The 20,473-nt window shown below is 36.2% G+C and overlaps 1 protein-coding gene and 1 long non-coding RNA gene across 3 annotated transcripts in view; one reads left to right on the plus strand and one right to left on the minus strand.

Moving 5' to 3' along the window:
- The window catches only part of LOC307007833, a 69,805-nt gene extending 50,824 nt beyond the window's left edge, over window positions 1-18,981 (minus strand). Inside the window, exons 1-3 of one of the 2 annotated variants that reach the window (XR_013799692.1) lie at window positions 18,846-18,981; window positions 17,321-17,382; window positions 1,282-1,329 (exon numbers count right to left, since the gene is read on the minus strand). This is a non-coding gene — a long non-coding RNA (uncharacterized lncRNA). The remainder of the gene's footprint in view (window positions 1-1,281; window positions 1,330-17,320; window positions 17,383-18,845) is intronic. The other variant, XR_013799691.1, reaches the window with a different exon arrangement.
- The window catches only part of LOC307007800 (zinc-binding protein A33-like), a 365,074-nt gene that overhangs the window by 278,622 nt on the left and 65,979 nt on the right, over window positions 1-20,473 (plus strand). The window lies entirely within an intron of this gene.

Here is a 20,473-nt window from a genome sequence, read left to right on the forward strand (position 1 = left end):
CAGTTACTAACTCTATAAATGCATCATTGATGACTATGTAAAGTGAAAACGTGCAATTTTCCTAAAGCAAATGTTAAGAAGATGTGCTCACGATACATCAGGTTTTTACTTGTAAATGCAACTAATGAAACACAATTCCTGGGATAAAATAATGGGGCGGAAACAGAAATAATTAATACAAACAGTTGATTTTGTTAAAATCTTTTTTAATGTAACAAACTACTAAAATACTAAAAGTATAATTCCAAACTGCTATAAGCAATACCATGCTATAAGCAATAACAAATCATAAATCACCATTCATAACCTCTAATGCAAACATTAGCTATTAAAGACATAATTGATAACTAATTGGTGCAGCAAACAAGTGTCTCTGGATCTATTTCAATCATTTATACATCAGTGTATGATGGATTATGAGCATGTGCATTGAAAAATCAAATGCATGACTATATAAATAATATAAATGTATAACTGTTCTTATAATGCAGTATGTCTTAATGAGTCTGTATAAATATATTTACAGAATAGTAATACTTACTTAATTAATTATAGCCCCTTTTATACTTATTTATAAGCATGGACTTGCATAGAAAGTGTTACCGAACAATTTTTAGAACCTTTTATTCCAGAATAAAGAACCTTAAAGATTCCATAGATGTTAAAAGTTCTTCATGGAACCATCAATGCCAATAAATAACTTTATTTGTAATAGTGTATGTCTATAAAAAATAAAAAATAAAGCTATATCTGTATAGCCTAAATCCATGGCAAACAAACAGAGGTATATTTCAAATGCCGATATAAATCAAAAGTTTTCAAACCCCAGTCTGTTCTGGGGACGTTCAGGCACATTTGTCACAGCATTATCACACCGTTGTCTCTCCGAACCATTTCTGGGACGGCCATTTCTCAAAAAAAGATTTTTCTAAATGCAGTAATATCTTTCCCGATAGGATGCCTTTCCTTCACTGCATAATGTCCTCAACAAAAAAATCCCAGATCTGTGTTGTAAAAGCTCTATCTCCCTGGCTGGCTGAACCGCTTTAATTCCCAGACACCTTATAGTGATGGCTTCAATTTCCAGGGCTTTTGATAAAATCGGGCAGTCTCCGGTGGATTGGGATTGAGTGCCCCGCTACGGACGCCGTTTAATGAAGTGTCATAGTTTCAGCGGCTGATGTTTGACATAACCTCATTCAGTGCACTTGTGATAAATGTGAGCCTGGCAATCATAAAATATATAGCTATAATTGAGTTAATATGATTTAAAATACTAACCATTTGTACCCTGGGATTGCGCTGTCATTTGCCTTCCTCAGGTATACGCTGCAGACAATACAAGGTGTACATGTTTCATTACTGCGCTATCGACTCATCTCGACTGCCAACTAATTCATTAAGATAAACATAATGATGATACAATGATTATGGTACGGATGTAAAGATAATGTCATTAGGATCGCTATGATTTATCAAAAGGCATTACAAAAGCAAGCTTTCTGGTTTCACACTTAGCACGACTTACACAGTGACATGTGCGATGAAATTACTTTAAGTCCTGTAGTCAATAATTGTATCCCTTAAAACTCATCTGTGATCACCAAAATTACATATTTATAAAAAAAAAATCTTGAAAAAAGTCTTGATTCTTTAAAATATCTTGAATGTAACTCGACACCCTTGCCTCATTTAGTATGCGTGGTTCTATGAATATGCAAATGAGCCCCGCCTCCACTCACTCACTCACTCACTCACTCAGAGATCCACTGGTTGACGATCACACGTTGATCTGATTGGTTACAAGGTAGTAACGATGTATGTTAGCTCTTAAGAGCGCTCTCTACGCTCAAGGTTACGAACGCTCGCCGCAACTACACGCGCGTTTCCCAAAAATGCACTTAACATGAACGCGCGAGAACGCGCTCTACGTGCTACTTAAGAGTCGCTGTCCATTTGCGAAGTGCTGAAATATAACCTTATGGAATCGTATTCTGAACGTTTAACCTAATAATCGTCATCTGTTGTGGATTAGCAATCAAGACAAGTCTATATACACCTACAGGCGGAGGCACTGACAAAATGGCTGAACAAAAAAAAAAAACACAGGAAAATATACCTTTTAAAAAGATGAAATTAAAGACAGGGAGGAAGATGAAGAGGTGGAGGAGGAGAAGGACGAAGAAGGCATGGGACCACATGATGGCAAGAAATTGACAATGCATGGCTGGTTTTCGTGCACGTCAGCAAGTCATTGACAGATTTTTTTGAATTCATCCCTATATTGCCCAGTCTTTGAAGCATATTTCCCACATTACTTCTTTACTGATTTTTTTGTTCATTCATTCATTCAATTTAGGTGTGTATTTCTATTTTTTCTTCCCTTTTTAATTATTTAATTTATATATTCATTTAAAAAAAAAACGAGTACAATAAAGTGTACAATCAAAACCATATATTATACTCACGTTGCAGTGTAATCTGTTAAATCTAGATGTAATCTGTTAAATCTAGATGTAATCTGCCGGTTGTCCAGCAGGGGTCCTCATAAATCTGTCTTCTTACGATGCACTTGGGGATGTACGATTACTCCAGAGCACTCGTAGTTCTACGAAGATTGTCAAGTGCTACTTAAGTTACGATGCTTTTGGGAAACAGACCATAATATTAAGATCAGTCGTACGATCGTTTTTACGAACTTCTTAGGCTTACGATGCTTTTGGAAAACGCAGCCCTGATTGGTTACAAGGTAGTTTATATCATACTGTATAAATGCCGGTGCACAATACAAATAAATACTGTAAGAAAAGTATAGAAATGTAGCTGTCTGCATTCTCCAGTTTAATGGGCAGAGATATTGTGTTCCTGAACAGTCTGACTGTGGCACACATTGCTCTGATTGACCAAACTCAACAGTTTCTGATCACAAATTTTTTTTTTATATTAGTTATATTAACAATATAGCACTGCCTCTCTTATCTTATTGCTTACATAATACATATGTGTAGTATATCCTCTATAGCAGCCTCACCAGTATCGTCGTGTTTTCATAAATGTCAGTGAAAGTGCATTGGCTGAGTGTCTGGCCATCACAGAAGAACACATGATTTCATCTGACAGCTCGAAAGAATCACTTTCCTGTGCTAAAGCTCCCCTAACAGCGGCTGGTATCTGCTTGTGTACGGTGTGTCTGCTGGGATGGCCATTGTGTGGTGGAGGAGCTAAGGGATATCTGGCGGGTCACATCATTGGAGGGGGGTTGATGACTGGGTTAGATCCCCATCACTCTCCACTCGAGCGGAGAATATGTCCCCAGCAGAAGTACACTGTTTAGATGGTGATGGGATAGTGAACAGGTGACAGGCCGCTGACAGCCGTTTCCCGGGGAGAAGCCTCTATTAGCCCTCCGCTACCTCGTAACTAGTGTTTGCATTGCGACACAGTAAAAATATTTCGGTTATTTTTTTTTTAACCCAACCGTTGGGTTACATAATGGGTTATTTTCTATGTTGGGTTATTTTCCAAAAAACATTGGGTCATTTTTAAAATCGTTGGGTAATTTCTAGTAATAACCCGGCTATAATACGCATGTTGTATGTTCAGTTGTGTATTTTGAATTTATGTACACAATTATGTATATTTACATTAAATTCTAGACTACACTCTAAAAAATGCTGGGTTGTTTCAACCCAATTTTGGGTTAAAATCTGGACAAAACCAAACGTTGGGTTAAAAATGTAATTAAAAAATGTAACCCAACGACTGGGTTGGTCCATATTTGACCCAAAATTGGGTTGAAACAAGTGTACCCAAGTGTTAGTTTGTAATTAAAAAATATATTTGTTGAGACATATTTATTGTTTTATACAAATAAACAATCTGTATCTGAAAACAAAGTTTATTTTATTTATTAAATAAAAATAAATAGTTAAACTAACTGTTGGGTTACTTTTAACCCAACTGGCTTTTAACTCAATGCATTGGGTTAAAATAGCCCACAGTTGGGAAGGTGCTGTACCACCGCATAGTTGGGTTGCTCGTTGGGTTATTTTTAACCCAACATTATTAAGTGAGTACAGTCAGCGGTAACTAATGCTTCTGTCAGTGTAACGATGCCATCATGCCAATCTCATCATGAAACATAACCAGAGCTGGTATGATTCCCGTATACATGTATCAGAGAAAGAAGCTTGGCCTTTGTATAATGTTTGCATGCTTTGCTCACTACTTCTGTTTTGACAGACCAGGGAGATGGAGATTCACATTGACATGAAATGTCATTCACAAAACATCCGAGTTCTGAAATGTCACGTGTTTTCGAGTTGAACAGGATATTCAGCAAGATAAACATGGCTTGAGTGGATCATGAAGAGTGGGCATCCTATACCAGAGCAGAGGCAGGCTGTGAATGCAGGTTGCTTGACACTTTCATTGATTTATCAGTGTTAAAGGGGCTATATGTAGTATTCAGAAGCCTTTGTTGTTAGCGACACCGATGGCCGTTTAGTGAACTAAAGAGACTGAACGTGATTAAATTCCTGATATACTCACGCCGAAGGCCTTTTCAGTTCTTCGCTTAGATGTAAACAGAAGTGTGAAATACCTTTGCAGAGATATACTGCTAGTGAACATCCAGATGCCGTCCACGCTAATGAGAGCGACGTTTAGATGAATATGTAAATATGTGCTGCACACTTTCCTCTCAATAAGAAAATAAGCTCAACAGAACTGACAGCGGTGAGAAAACAGCCGTTCAGAAAGCTTCTGATCACAGAGATGAGGAAAGCAGATCTGAGACTCAGCGGCATCATGTCGACAGATGAGGTCATTAAATCACACACTTCTGATAGTTTGATTACACAGTATCTATTTGACACTATAGACTGTATAGATCTGGTTATGTGAGACTATAGTTTGAATTAAATACTCAATTTAATACTCAAGATTTTTTTTTTCTTTTTCGGTTTGAAATGATTCAATGACGCAATCATAAATTCTTCACTTGTTTCATTACTGGATGAATCAGCATTTTTAAACAAATCTCTTGAATGAATGAATGAATGAATGAATGAATGAATGGATTCAATGACAAATACTTTTATAACAGTCACTTGTCCCCAATAACTATAAAGTTTTAATAACTGTTCTAATACTATGAGAATAGTGAAGTCCACATCACAACTACAGTGCCTTGCAAAAGTATTCACACCCCTACAGTGTTGTGCTAAACTGCTTTATTTTTTTTTTATCAATCTACACTCTACACCCCATAATGACAAAGCAAAAAAAAAAAAGATTTGTACCTTTATTTGCAACATTATTTATTTGTAATAACCTATTTATAATGACAATTTTTTTTTTCAACTGATGAACGATAGACATTTGACAGCCAATCAGAATCCATTCTGCTTTAAAGAGCTCGAAATATAATAGGCCTATTGCAGTGTTTATTATAAATTCGAGCACATCATTACTTTTTGTTAAATTCATGTTCCTGGTAATCTTGAATCTAAAATATTCAGCGGCATCTCTTCTCTTCTCTGATGACGAGGGCGGAGCTATAACCTGTCACTCAAATGAGATCCACCAATAGCAAACCACAACCATCCAATCAATTCCTCAGACACAATCAAGCCCCGCCCACATTCTTGTTCCTGAAGCGATTCACTCGGATATGAGTCACAATAGAGGAGAAAAGACTTTAACCGAATAATCCTGAGTTTGTAAAGTGCTGAGGTGAAGAGGTTATGCACTGGTCGGCTGTAATTTAAAGCAACTAGCCCCCAGATTTCTCCTCACTTCCCCCCCCCCAACCTTCATGGGTCTCCCTGAGCGAAAGTTTTCAGCAGGACATTACACACTAGAGCAGGCAGCAGATTGTGTGAGATTACGACAACATCCCGGCTCTGTAATATCTCCATGTTTGCAGTCATGGCCCGTCACCCCAGCTGACCAGTGGGGACGCCCACGCCTCAATCAACTCCGACTGTTATTAAATGCTGACCTCCATGAAGAAAAGTACAATGTAATGATGGCTTAAACAAACACAATTTATCATCGTCCGCACGCTGACATTACTTTACCCTACCAAACCCAGCCAAGCAGGCCCGGTGCAATTGGCCAGACTGACCCCAAAACCGGCTCGCGCGATCCCCCGTCCACAGTTCAGCTGCGCTCGGCCCGCTCACCCGACACCAGCGCGTGGAAATATGCCATTATATGGAATACAAGGATTCAAATCATTACAGAAACATATACAGTCAAACCAAATATCATTCAGACACCAGATATCATTTTTGATATTGTTTTACTAGTGTGTGCAGGACACTATAGTTCATTTATGTGAGTGAGGAGAGCAAAATAAAGTAAACTGTGACATATTATACACATAAACTCTTCATACCAGTAAAATGTATAAAAATTTGGGACCAAAAATGATTAGGACACTTTGAGCTGATCATGTTCTGCTGAAGAGTTTCTTCTTTAACTGCTAATGCTCTTTTCACACACACACTGAACACAATGAAGCATTGCTTGGTCACTGGTTGAGCTAAACTGGTATTATCTAATTGTGTAGTTAAATTTACCAGCTGACACACTCTAAAAAATGCTGGGTTGTTTCAACCCAATTTTGGGTCAAATATGGACAAACCCAGCCGTTGGGTTAAATTTTTAAATTACATTTTCAACCCAACGTTTGGGGTTTGTCCATATTTGACCCAAAATTGGGTTGAAACAACCCAGCATTTTTTAGAGTGCAGATATTCAACATAATTCATGTGTGAGACAGTCTAACAGAAGGACGGACCAAACCTGTCAAATATCCACTGAGTTCATAACTCATATTATTACCATTTTCTAAACTATAGACTGATGTGAGAAATGTTGAAGGTGTCTGAATAAATTTTGGTTTGACTGTATTTATAGACCATATAAGGTCCCACTTTATATTAAGTGGCTTTAAGTACTATGTACTTACATCGAAAAATACGTACAATGTACTTATTGTGTTCATGTTGTATTGTAAAACACTTCTGCTGCTATTGCGGTGTGATACGGGTAAGGTTAGGGACAGGTGTGCTGGTATGGTTAAGTTTAAGGGTGGGTTAAGGTGTAAGGGAAGGTCAACAGTGTAATTACAAATGTAATTACATACCGGTACATTAATTACAGCTGTAATTACATGCAGGTATTTAAAAAATTAAAGTACAATGTAAAAACATGAACACAATAAGTCCATTGTATCAAATTATTAATTTCAATGTAAGTACATAGTACTTAAAGCCACTTAATATAAAGTGGGACCCTATATAAATATGTTAAAAGTGCATATAACAGTAAATGGTGATATTGACCAACTGTAAACATTACAAGACTCGAGTGCTATAGTTCTGCTAAATCCATTATAAATTAAATTGCTCAAAGGTTTCTCTTGCACAGCTCCAGAGATCTGGACATGCAGTTCTTACTTGTTTTTGCATTACTCCACTGCTGTGAGTGAGTGGAGGCGGGGCTCATCTGCATATTCATAGAACCGCGCATACTAAATGAGGCAAGGGTGTCGAGTTACATTCAAGATATTTTAAGGCATGAAGACATTTGTTTTCAATAAAAAAAATTGAATATGTAATTTTGGTGATCAAAGATGAGTTTAATGGATACAATGATTGACTATGGGGGACTTAAATATTAATTATATTAATAATATATTAATTTGAATAGTTTTAAGGCCCCTCTTGTATGTTTGCTGAGGCTCCCTATCGAGGGATAACCTGATTAATGGCTGCTGACCTGCATACAGGGACTCACTTTTGCCAAAACAAATAAAAACCACAGGACTGCTCAAACTTTTGCTACTTCCACTGCGTATCTGACATTATTATAACTTTACTACCATAATCATTACAGGTATAAAAAGTTTGCTTTATCAGTTAACCAATAAATGCGATGTATTGGTCAGGCCCATCAAACAGGTCATTCGGGAAATGATGTGCCAAGTGGATTTTTATGAGTGTATTTCCCAATGTAGTATACGCTGCGGGTCAATGCTAAGCTGAAGTTGCTTGACACTTCATCTATGGTGCTATGATTTTTTATAAACACTATTGACTTGGCCTTTATTGATTGGCGTGAATGTATCACACAAATCATTTTGCACCAAATCAATAAAGAAATCTTGTGGAAAATTTATATTAAAAGGCCTTTGTTTGCCTAAGTGAGTTTCAGACATCAGGCACACTGAATGCTTTGCTGATTAATTGAATTAGTTTAAATTTGGGAATGGCAAGCCCATTAAACAATGCATTCTTAAATCATGCACTGCCATGCGTGATTGAAATGAGATTTTCAACACAATAAGAGAGCTGTTAAATAAATCACATATGCATTTTACACAGTCAGAGAAAAGGAGCATAACTCTTATGAACGTCTCTCAATCTTTAGGTTCAACACTTGCTGATGGCCATTTGCCTGCGGTGGTGCCAGACGCTTCTCGCTTATATGAACATTTGAGGCTTCGTACAAATGATGTACAAATGATCTATTACAAAACGGATCTGTATAGAGAGTACGATTGGATTGAAGCGGTTTATAATTACTACAGTTGTAGATTCTGGGAAAGTATTTCAAATTCAAGCAAATGCATGCTCACGTAGTAATGTTGGGTTAAAAATAACCCAACGAGTAACCCAACTATGGGGTGGTGTAGCACCTTCCCAACTGTGAGTTAAACATTGAGTTAAAAGCCAGTTGGGTTAAAAGTAACCCAACAGTTAAGTTAACTGTTTATTTTTATTAAATAAACGAAATATTTTTTATGACATTATTTTAATAAATAAAATACACTGTTTTCAAATACAGATTGTTTATTTGTATAAAACAATAAATATGTCTCAACAAATATATTTTTAAATTACAAACTAAATATTGTGGAGTCTAGAATTTAATGTAAATATACATAATTGTGTACATAAGTTCAAAATACACAAGTGTACAACATACGTATTTAACCCAACAGCCGGGTTATTACTAGAAATTACCCAACGATTTTATACCCAACATTTTTGGAAAATAACCCAACATAGTGACCCAATATGTGTAACCCAAAGTTTTTTTTTTTTACTGTGTGACAATTTGTGCATTCTGGATTATCTAATTGTGTAGTTAAATTTACCAGCTGACAGATATTCAACATAATTCATGTGTGAGACAGTCTAACAGAAGGACGGACAAAACCTGTCAAATATCCACTGAGTTCATAACTCATATTATTACCATTTTCTAAACTATAGACTGATGTGAGAAATGTTGAAGGTGTCTGAATAAATTTTGGTTTGACTGTATTTATAGACCATATAAGGTCCCACTTTATATTAAGTGGCTTTAAGTACTATGTACTTACATCGAAAAATACGTACAATGTACTTATTGTGTTCATGTTGTATTGTAAAACACTTCTGCTGCTATTGCGGTGTGATACGGGTAAGGTTAGGGACAGGTGTGCTGGTATGGTTAAGTTTAAGGGTGGGTTAAGGTGTAAGGGAAGGTCAACAGTGTAATTACAAATGTAATTACATACCGGTACATTAATTACAGCTGTAATTACATGCAGGTATTTAAAAAATTAAAGTACAATGTAAAAACATGTACACAATAAGTCCATTGTATCAAATTATTAATTTCAATGTAAGTACATAGTACTTAAAGCCACTTAATATAAAGTGGGACCCTATATAAATATGTTAAAAGTGCATATAACAGTAAATGTTGATATTGACCAACTGTAAACATTACAAGACTCGAGTGCTATAGTTCTGCTAAATCCATTATAAATGAAATTGCTCAAAGGTTTCTCTTGCACAGCTCCAGAGATCTGGACTTGCAGTTCTTAGTTGTTTTTGCATTACTCCACTGCTGTGAGTGAGTGGAGGCGGGGCTCATCTGCATATTCATAGAACCGCGCATACTAAATGAGGCAAGGCTGTAGAGTTACATTCAAGATATTTTAAGGCAGGAAGACATTTGTTTTCAATAAAAAACTTTTAAATATGTAATTTTGGTGATCAAAGATGAGTTTTAATGGATAAAATTATTGACTACGGGGGACTTCTATATTAATTATATTAATAATATATTAATTTGAATAGTTTTTGCATTAATTTGCGTTTTTGCAATAATTTGTGCATTCTGATTTAATTTGCAGAGACTAAAATGTGCTGTGACCAAATTAATCTGTTAAACATATATATTCTGCTGTTTTCACATGTTCATCTGTGTTTAGTGTGTAATGTTGCTGTTTGATCATGAAAAAGCTCCAGTTCTTCTCTACATCAGCGTCAGTGTTTCTGAACTCCTGAAACGCCTCCATTGTAGTCTTGAGTTTATTCCGGGAACGAATACGTCACAATATTCCTCATTATAATAATTAATATGCAGAATAAAGGGGCGGGGCCTGGTTGAGTTAGTTAGTAGTGTGTTAAACTGGCGGTTATGGTAAGGGGCGGGAACTTTCCCAAACACACTCGAAGTGCTCGACCAATCACAACACACTGATCCAGCCGACCAATCAGAGCACAGTGTGCTTTTCAGGAGGAGGGGCTTCATAGAGACAGGAAGTGAACAGAGTTACTGACAGACTGGGAAGAGAGGAGCCGCAACAATGGAGAATATGAGGAAATAATCAACATTCAAGCAGGAAAACCCAATAGCAATAACCAAGCATGAATGCATAATATGACCTCTTTAAGCGAGTCCACTAGCGAGTCACGACTGTTTGCCGAAACCGTATTGTCGCAAATTGGTCGTTCAACCACGTTGGTTAATGATGTCACGCATGTGGTGGAGTAATAGCTTTCTTTAATGAATCTGTTTGAGATCTAATTAATGCTAGATGTTTTACTATAAATTACGGACATGGCATCTGAGGAATATTTCAAATTTTTCTAAGTTATTTTGCTTTATTTCCAGATTCAATCATGGGCTCGGTCTTACGCACTAGAGCACATTCACACATGCGCAGTCTTCAAAAACGGTGCTTTAAATCTCTTGACGAACTTAAGATGTTGTAAGACCGTCTAAATCGGTCCAATGGCGGTATCCGATAGAACGGGTGAAGCTCTACGTCTTTTCCGCGTGGCAAAGTAATTTAGTTCCAATTAAACTTATCTGACTTCATTTTATCACAACCTCGAATTTAGGTTAGATTGCCAATTAGTTATTCATATAGGAAGCTATGTCGCTCAGAGGTCCTCACGCCTTCTGTTTAACGCGGGTCTCACAATCACAAGCTCGCCAGCTTCGGTCACTAAACAGAGGTAATTGGCTATATACCTGAGATCAGTCGCTTTCACGTTTACACAATCAAAGGTACTTGGGTATAGCCCCCGTGGTTTTGTATACACTTGAATTTAAAGTAACGTTTACTTCAGTAGAGGTATAGTCACTACTACAGATATAACTAAGCAGACCAACTTTACTTCTCTTATAAGAGCTTTGGATTGGCCATGCCGTGGTTTCCCACGTACACTTATCTAAAGTAATATTATATTAAAACAGAGGTAAGGCACACCCAAATTTAGGTTGGTCAAGCAGCATTTTAGTAGCCTGGTCCTACCAGAGTCTCGCACATTTCATTTGTACAGAGAGTCTGGCCTCTCTCCATTGACAAGCGTTAACTTCTTTGAAGGCGAGTCCTCTGTTGAAGTTTAAAACTATTGGATCTGCCCAGAGTCACTCTGGATCTGCCATAACCAATCGCTAACGTTTGGTCGTGACGAAACGACAACTCAAACTAGCACACGACCTCAACGTCATCGTTCTCAGCCACTCCCTCTGTCCGCTGATTGGACCGGTAAAAAATTGTCCGGAGAAAACCTAAGAATACACCACAATCCCAGACGACATACTGAAGGAAAATGAAAATTGAGCGGAAGTACGTAGGAGCGTGGAGCCAGGCTAGCATATTAGCTGTTCTAAACGGAAATTCACTTCTTGGCTTTGACCAAGTACACTTGAATTAGTGCCAAATATTAGTCGTCACTAATCTGACGCAGACTCGCGGTAACAGTCGGAATTTATACAATGTATTAAGTCAGGTAAATGCACCATGCCAATTTCATAATCAGTTCAAAGATAATAAATACAAATATTAAATGCTCTGGAATAAAGAGAGAACATGTGAACCTGACATTAGAAATACTCGATGCAGAGTCTCCGCATCACGGGCTAATTTGAGCTAGAAATCGCCACGAGCCTCTTCAGCATCTCAGACCGACGCAGAAACCTCGTTTCAAATGTAAACATGAGTTCACATGAGAAATTGCATTAATCACCGTCCCAGACTTACTGGGGACAGAAGCTGATTTACATGAGGGCACACCCACAGCAAGATATCTCCAAACTCTCTTATTCCCTCTGTGGTTTACTTCTGTGGGAATGAGACATGTGTACCAGTCGCACTGAGACATTTCAAATGATACCACACATGTATAATACTGTATGATAATTGTTCATATTAAACCATATAGATGTTTGGGTGAATTCAGGTCGGGATGGGTGAAGGGAATGATGGGTAAAGTGGGAGGTGATCAACTCAAGTGTGATCGTGTCTCGAATCGGGACGGTAATATAGCCAGAGTTCAAATGTTGATGTCCTTTGTTTTCTCAGAGAGTGTCTCTTCCAGTCTCTCCAATCTTACAACGCAAATTATATTTGTATGTATTCTAAATAAAAGACACAGATTGCACTGAATGTCAGCTTGCTTATTTTGCTCAAGATCAGGATTTATTAAGTCCACATGTCATGAAAACTAAACTGCTTCTAACCACAGCTGGAGATCTGTCACTCACACACACACACACACAACTCTGCGATGCTGTTTGCGAATGTTTGTTAGAACGATGGTTTCGGGAAACACCGACTCGTTGATCTGCTGATAACGAAGGAACTTGTGACCATATTTGGCTAACGATGCTTTCGGGAAACTCACCAACAACAACACAGACTCAACCAATCGGGTGACTGAGGCGGGACTATATGTTTGACTAACAAATGACAGACCATGAGGGAGTGTTCAGGAAACCGGTTTGCAATTACCGTATTTTCCGGACTATAAGTCACACTTTTTTTTTCATAGTTTGGCTGGTCCTGCGACTTATATATCAAAATTCATTCACACTGACTGAGATGAACCAAGAGAAAGCATTACCGTCTACAGCCGCGAGAGGCGCTCTAGTTAGCGGAGTCGTTCAGAAGCGACACTGAGGAAGAACTCAATGGATTCAGTGATGAGGAGTGAGATCGGGAGCTTGGTGAACTTGCTGACCGTAACTTGTTGGACTCGCTGGCTAATGTTAGTTTAGCCTATTCAGCCTCACAGGTATATGTTCTTTATGCTAATATTGTGTAGCTGAATAACTGTTAATGTGTTACGCTAACACACCGGACACCTTCAGCCTGTTGTTCAGTGTGCTGTTGTGGAGCTGAATAACCTTTCCAGATTAAATGTCTGTTCTTGGACTTTGTGAAATAAATTTCTAAATAAATGCGACTTATAGTCCTTTTTTTTTTTCCTCTTCATGACGCATTTTTTGACTGATGCGACTTATACTCCGGTAAATACGGTAGTCATTATTCTTTGCAAAATCTGTTTAGTGCAGTAGTTTTGCAGTAACATAATCATAGGTTAGATATTTCCACCATATTTCTGCTGTAATTAGGACAAAAGTGCTTGGTTTTTCATTTTATATATATATATATATATAGAAACTAAGAAATATGATTTCTTAGTTTTATGTATTTTTTACCATTTTAGTTAAGTTTTTATTTTACATTTATTTTAAGTTTTATTAAAGTCCCCCTGTGGTGAAAATCCAGGTTTTAATGTTGTCTATGTGTCTATGTGGTGTTTTTAATCTGCTTTAAGACAAACCATGTGTAAATTCTTAATAATAATTATTAATTATTAATAATTATTAATCATAATTGCTAGTATTTTCTCATCACAAACTACCTTGTAACCAATCAGATCAACGTGTGATCGTCAACCAGTGGATCTCTGAGTGAGTGAGTCAGTGGAGGCGGGGCTCATTTGCATATTTATAGAACCACGCATACTAAATGAGGCATGGGTTTCGAGTTACATAAATATTTTAAGGCATGACGAATTCTTTTTCAAGGAAATAACGTTTAAATGTGTATTTTTGGTGATCAAAGATGAGTTTCAAGGGATAAAATGATTGACTACAGGGGGATTTAAAGAAAATCAGCAAATTATGGCAAAAATATAATTTTGGCAGCAAAACCTTTCCTTAAACGGCAGTGACACAATCTTAAAAGCACTCGTGAAAACTCTTCCTGGAGATGTGTGATGTTGTGTGGAGTGTGGAGGAGACGTCTCACTTCTGTGGCACTGAAGGACTGCTGAAGGAGGACACTTTTATTTTTTTATAACTATCAGTTGATCATTGCTGTTTAATTATGTCGGGTGGATTTTGGAGTAGATAACATGCTGTTATCTCCCGGTGAGAAGGCTAGAAAGGATATCAAAAAGATAAGTCCCATTCCAGCACACGCGTGCGGCTGCTGTTCAAATATTGTAATGTTCTTTCGTCTTTCAACATATTTAATCTTCCGCCGAACTGAAGCAGAAGAACAGTCAAAGGGAAGCCAGAAAAAAATGGCGTATTCTTGCATATCTATTAAGCACAGGTGCATGTAGCCTTTACACAGATAAAGCCAATGATGGAATAAGGGGTGTGGGGGGGGAGAGGCTCATGGCAATAATAATAGCCCAGAGGGATTAAAAGATCACAGGAGTCAAGAGGTGTGTTAACCACCATAAAATGCAGAAATGATGAGGCGAGATATGCAGTCGGCGCGTGATCGAGGGCGCGGGCACCGGCTACACACGAGACTCGGTGCGGGTCATCCCTGTTCTGCAGAGAACTCTGGGATTAATCCAACACGCAGGTTCAGAAGTGTTTGTGTAGAAAGGCCAGAGCAGAAACATGCTCTATTCAAGCTCAGGCACACAAAAAGAAATGAAGGTTAATTTACATTTAGACAATAGCTCTCTCAGTAAGGGATTGACAGCTAGCTGAAATTAATTTAGATTTTTTTTGTTGTTGTTGATTTCTGTATTTTTCTCAAAACAGAATGGAATGTTTTGACAAAATCATCACAGAATTCATCAGTTCCACTGACATGGTTGTTTTCCCTCCAAAGTGAAGTCAGATTTAGGGGTACCAAATTATGGAAAAAATTAAAACAGTTTTTCCCACTTAACAATAAACTCCTCATTAAAATGTTATAAAAGCCCATTTAACTGCTGTTCTAAATATGTTATATAGATATTATTATTATTTATATTTTTTATGTTATGATCATATTTTTTGTTTATTATTTTCATTATTGTAATCGTCTTTAAAATTTGTAGATGGTATAGGTATGTTTACATGTATGTGCATGTGTGTTTGTTATGGATATATGTATTTCACTAGTTTGTTGTTACTTTTATGTAGTATAATATTTTAGTTTTTCATGTTTTTTGTTTTGATTTTATTGTAATTATGTCTATAGGTGGAGGCGTTAAATAAGCCCAGTTGGGGTTTTTTGCCTCTTCCTGCACATCATTAAATTGATAATATTTGTCTTGTTTTTGATTATATCAATTATATATATATATTACATTTTTTGTTATTATTATTTTTGTCATTTTGCATTTTAAGGTGCAAAATATAAATAAACAAACAAACTTCCTGGAAGGAGATGCCATTGAGAAACTGGCTTTTGTTAGTAAAAGGGATTTTTTAAAAGTCAAACGGGAAGGGCAGACATGTAAAGGACAAAAAAAAAGCTATACATTGATTATCAATTAAAGTCCCCCTGTGGTGAAACTCCAGCTTTTAATGTTGTTTATGTGTGTATGTGGTGTTTTTAATCTGCTTTAACACACACCATGTGTAAGTTCACAAGTCGACAGCATTGCTGAGTATTTTCTGCTTAAAACTGCAGTGAACCAAAGACGGTCTCAAACACGCCCCCGTTCCCTGCAAACATGTGACCAATTCCAGGCTCATTTGCATATTCATGAATCTACGTATAGTAAATGAAGCAAGGGTGTCAAGTTACATTCAGGCTATTTTAAAAAAATGAAAACATTTCCACAGGGAGACATTTTTTAAATATCTCATTTTGATTATCAAAGATTAATTTTAAGGGATAAAATGATTGACTATAAGGGGGACTTTAAGATGATATTCCCAAGAAAACGTTGTTTTAAATATTTAAATAAAAAAAAGATGCCAGATTCCCAAAAGTATAAAAATAAACTGCTATTTTATTATTAAATTCTATCTAAAGAATAAAGTCAAACATATTTTGTATTCCCAAAAACATTTTCTTAAAAATGTTCTTATCTATTTTTCTACAGATTTGTTCTAATGACAAAACACAAGAAGAATTTGAATTCCTAAAAAAAATTTTTTTTACAAATCATTGTAAATATCCTCCTAAAGTTAGTAAAACCTCAGACTTGTCTCGAATCCTGAAAGGTTAGATGTTTCATCAATTCATCAGCTCAGTTCAAATATACACCATTAGATTGTTATTATGATTATTATTATGGTAATCTGCAAACACACTTTGAGTTGAGTTGATCAGCAAGAACCAGAACCATGTTCTTCTTAAGAAGAAAGTAGTAGTTCTCAAGACAATATTTGAGAATCATTTTCACTTAGTTTTTATCTTAAGAAACATCCACTCAAACCAAAGTGAAAATATTTAAATTCACCCGTGTGTGTGTGTGTTCACTAAACTGTGATTAAAGACAACTAGAACAGTACTTACATTGATATATATCAAATTATATTGATAATATTAAAAATATATTTTTTCTTAAAAAGTAAGTATAATTTATTTTTGGTCACACTTTACTAATATGGTCCAATTCTCACTATTAAACTATGTATTTTACCTCAATAAACTCCTAATAACTGCTTATTAATAGTTAGTAAGGTAGTTGTTAAGTTTAGGATTAAGGTATTTAGAATATGATCATGCAGAATAAGGCATTAATATGTGCTTATAAACAGACAATATCTTAGTAATATGCATGATAATAAGCAACTAGTTATGGTAATAGAGAACTGGACCCTAAACTTAAAGTGTTACCATATTTTTATATATTTTATTCAATATATTAAGACTTAAGATAAGAGATGATGAGGACAGACACACTTTATAGAGCGACTAAAATCACATCATTATTATTAAACTGGAGCTGACACATGTAAAATAATAACACATATTTCCATAACTCACCTTCACAGTGAAGCGTTGCATTCACAGCCTGTCTTCACCAATCTGTGGGAAATCTGCTCATCCTGCAAAGAATATTATCAATTATATGTAGCAATACACAGTCAAATCATCATACAAATATCACTTTTTTTGTTATTAAATCTTAAAAAGCCATAGAAATCAGAACCATGTTGAGGCGAGATTTTAAATGTTAAGATGGATTGAGTTTGCAAGTTTAAAGGAAATGTCAAACGCCGCATCCGCAAACATTGTCCCGACTCGCGGCGAGGGCCGGAGAGAAGTGCGAGAGCGATTGGGACGGGGATCGGATGCTCCATTAGCAGCGGATTTATTCAATCAGCTGCTCACCTCTTAATTAAAGGAACTAATTATGCTATCGAAGGCCTTGGCTGGTGGCTCCAGGAGTGTTTTGGCTGGCACACACACACACACACACACACACACACACCTCGCTGAAGGTGATGACCTTGTGATAACCCGTGTGTTCATCACTCAAATTACTGTCCCCTGTAATGGTAATGCCAGAGCACTGGAACACCGGGGCCGACTAATCTGTATTCAAATTACATGCCAGCAAACAGTGAGGTGGCCCGCGCGGCCATAACTCAGCAGCAGTGCATGCTGGGAAGGGAGCTCCTCCACGGCCAATCAGGCTTTATCATACATTTCCCAGGTGTGCGACGGGCCTTCTGTGGAGCCGGTGATATTGGGAAAATTCATCACAAGTCTCCCTCGCAGCCGTAATGGTCAATTTAAATTAATTACTAGTGGGACGGGTCAGTCATTCACGGAGCTAAAGCCAGATGAAGCCGTGGAGATCTTGTGTCTTCCATTGGTGGAACTTCACATCGACTTTAATCAGGACAGTTCACCCTAAAATTACAATTCTGTCATCATTTACGCACTCTCAAGTTGTTTCAAACCTGTCTTCTGAACGCAAAAGAAGATATTTTAAAGAATATTGGTAACCAGAGACAGTTAATGGACCCCATAGTATTGATATGCTATGGAAGTCAATGGCTACCATCAACTCTCTGATTCCCAATTAATATTCTTTAAAATATCCTATTTTATGTTCAGCAAGATTCATACAGTTTTGAAACAACTTCAGAGTAAGTGGTAAATGATGAAAACATTTTCATTTGTGAGTGAACTATCCCGTTATTGCCTAAAATCATAAATTAATGAGCATTTAAATTAATATTTCCATAGGCTAGTGTTTGTTAATGACTTTTAATTAGTTACCACGCTTTTCATCAGAAAAGGTCCTACAATTATCGGCAGATGTTATGATCTGTATAAGGCTCAAGCTAACAATAACATAGCTAACCTATACATCAAACTAGCATCTCTGTTGTAGCATGAATGCTACAAATTGCTAAATGTGTTTGGTGGGAAAATTACATTTGTTCATAATTTGACATACCCATTATATACTTTAAAAAAATACTTGAGTAAATTGGCAACTAGAAAATAAAACTAATTATAAATCGTAAGTAAATTATTATAAACAGTATAAACTTACATCTGGTACAAATGTTGGTATTTCTACTCCCAGTTCTCGATCATTCCTGTCATTTTTCATAAATGAACACCAAATATAAACAGAAGCCAACAAGAGAGAGTGTGTGTGTGTGTGTGTGTGTGTGTGTGTGTGTGTGTGTGTGTGTGTGTGTGTGTGTGTGTGTGTGTGTGTGTGTTAAATATGTAGGCCTACGTTCAGAGATGATTTTACTGCTCAACAGTTGACCGTGTGTTTTCATGATGTTTTGTCGCCATCTTGCGGTCATGTGACATTACACTGCCCTTCATAAAGCTCCAGAAACTCATTAAAATGCTTTATATGTTCTGTCAGACTTCTGTGATATCCTCCTGAGACCCAGGAAAATATATCTTTTGAATTTAGCATTTTTTCATGTCATTACATTGTTTAAGAGCATAAGAAACATTTTTATTGTAACATTCTTAAACAATATATTTTATTCATATCTCATGCTATGTCCTGACACCAGGACTCAGTTGTTTAAAAAAATAAAAAGGCATTAATGACATTCAATATGAATGGGATTTTTTTGTTTCTTGATTTTTTTCAACAAACTTTGAATAAAGATGATTCTCAACTATGTTGTGGAAGATATAATAGAATTAATTAATACACCATTTTACTTCATACAATATTTGGGTAAAATTGCCATAAATGTGTAGTCGCATTCAATTACCGGTAATTTACATATTAATGTGTTCTTGGGAAACATGTAATGGAAAAAAAAAGTGTAATAATGGGAGTAATAATTGGCAACATTTCCTATAATATCTAATATGTTATGGGAATATTGATCCATAATTTGACCGGTTGTCTCCCAGAATGCCTGATAAACATGCTGTAGTCCTGTGGACATGTATGAATCAATGTCCTGTTCTGTAACAAAATCATATTTTGAAGAGAAAGCCCATAACATTTTCCTGAGATGTTCAAAAAAGGAGTGTAAAAATATACAAGTTTAAGTTTAGTTTTACACAATGTCCAATTTCAAAATAGTTTTTTGAATTATAACTAATTTATGATGATTATTAATGTGATTGGGGGAAAAGTTCATATAAGTTCAATAAACGTAAGTTCAGTCCAGTTAACAGACTCCAATTCCTCAAATAAACCATAAACATTTTTTTTTTTTACATTTCAAAGCAAAATAATAAACAGATCAAATGGCAATTTACTACAGCTAATAAAAAATATGTGCTGTCATTATCCTTATAATAAATAATGTATTTAGTATGCATTATATGTTGGGGTGTAACAATATAGTCAATATATCGTAATACAAAAAATGCATCAATATGTATTGTGTGTAGTTCACCCAAAATAAAAATTACCATGCGTGAAAAATTCTAGTTTTCAGAGTTGTAGTTTCAGGACTTCATTAAACTACTATATATAATGTAGAATATAGTGTATAATAATGCACTGGGGAATATGTGTGTGTCCTGATAATGCCAGATGTCTGATGTTACCAGTAAAAAGTGTCGACATTATTGTAAATATATCGAGTCAGTGACAGAGATCAAGCATATTCATCTACAATAATCCTGTGTTCATCTTCAGGATCATGAATATTGTTATTCTGGCGTCTCTATTGTCCTGAGCTTTGGGTT

Source organism: Phoxinus phoxinus, assembly GCF_949152265.1.
Source record: "Phoxinus phoxinus genome assembly, chromosome: 12".
Classification (NCBI taxonomy): domain Eukaryota; kingdom Metazoa; phylum Chordata; class Actinopteri; order Cypriniformes; family Leuciscidae; genus Phoxinus; species Phoxinus phoxinus.